We start from the raw sequence: 1,321 nt of genomic DNA, 5'->3' as shown, positions 1-1,321 counted from the left end.
AAGTTATGCCCAAGGCACTGTACCCTTTGGCCGCTAAGTTCTTCTTCCACCAGTGTAGCCAGTTCCTCTGCTACAGACCCTCAGCTCCCACACTCATCTGAGCCAAGCAGTAACATTCTTGTGTTTTCAATCACGTGAAACATTTTGGGGTATTCTAAACTGTCTGTAAGGATGCCTGACATACCAGTTCTACCATCCATTCTGGGTTAGAAGCTAAAATTCATGTTCCTCAGCACAGGTGGAAAGAGGCCTGCTGTGACCTCACTGACCCTACATACCTTACTGCACTGGATTGCCCACACAACAGGTTTCTCACCTGAGCATTCTTGTCTAAACTGTACCCTCCCCTGTGTGCCTACACATCCTCTTGTTTTTCCTTGAGACCAGACCTTTTTAAGGCATACCAGGTTGGTCTGGAACTCACAATCCTCCTTCTTCAACTTCCCAAGTGGTGAGATTATGGCTGTGCACTACCATGGCTGTGGCTCCATATAATTTCTTCCACTATCTTTCAGATCCAGGGTATTTAGAAGTCCCTTTCTAAATTCCCTCATGAGAATTCTTCCATTGCCCTTCTATTCTGTCCCCTACTACTCTGCTGATTTGTGTCTCCTTAAAGGGGATCTAAATCACTTGAGGATATAGACTATCTTAGACTCCACCACAGAATAGAGAAGCAACCTCTATGACATTTGTGGTTCTGCCAACAAAAAGAACATTGTTTAGCTTGCATGTGTGTGTAGAGAGTAGTTTGGAAACAAGGAGATAGATCCCTGTAGTCTTCTACCTCCTTTCCCTCTTTCCCATCTTCCATTATAACTTGGTTCTGAAATCACCATGGTAATCAAAAGTCATAGAGCACAAACTTATGTGTTCTCTTGGCCACAGAGACTCAAACGCTAAAGGATTTCTTCATTGCCTGTTTGTAACTAAAGTCTTAGAGCTTATCTATCAGTAGGCAACCACTAGGCCAGGGCACTGCAGACTGGGAATGTGTGTGAGTGTGTAAGCCCACATGCTCTTCCACACCTACTTCATAGGTAGAGCATCACGGGAAAAGGTAGGCTAAATATGCCATTAGCCAAAGGGATGATAAATATATAAATGAATATAAGTTTTCTGGAGAGACTTAGCTATCATATGACTCCAATATATGTCTGAACTTATGTCAATAGAATTCACATGATAGACAAGGTCTGAAATGCATGGACACATGAATGTGTTTCTTTCCCCAAATGTGTATAATTTCTTGCATTTTGTGTTCTTTGGTTTTGTTTTGAGATCAGATCTCCCTAAGATCTGATTATATATCTGATATATA

Source organism: Octodon degus, unplaced genomic scaffold (assembly GCF_000260255.1).
Source record: "Octodon degus isolate 3935 unplaced genomic scaffold, OctDeg1.0 scaffold00053, whole genome shotgun sequence".
In the NCBI taxonomy this organism is placed as follows: Eukaryota; Metazoa; Chordata; class Mammalia; order Rodentia; family Octodontidae; genus Octodon; species Octodon degus.
The sequence above is the reverse complement of the archived record's forward strand: the minus strand, read 5'-3'. Positions refer to the sequence as shown.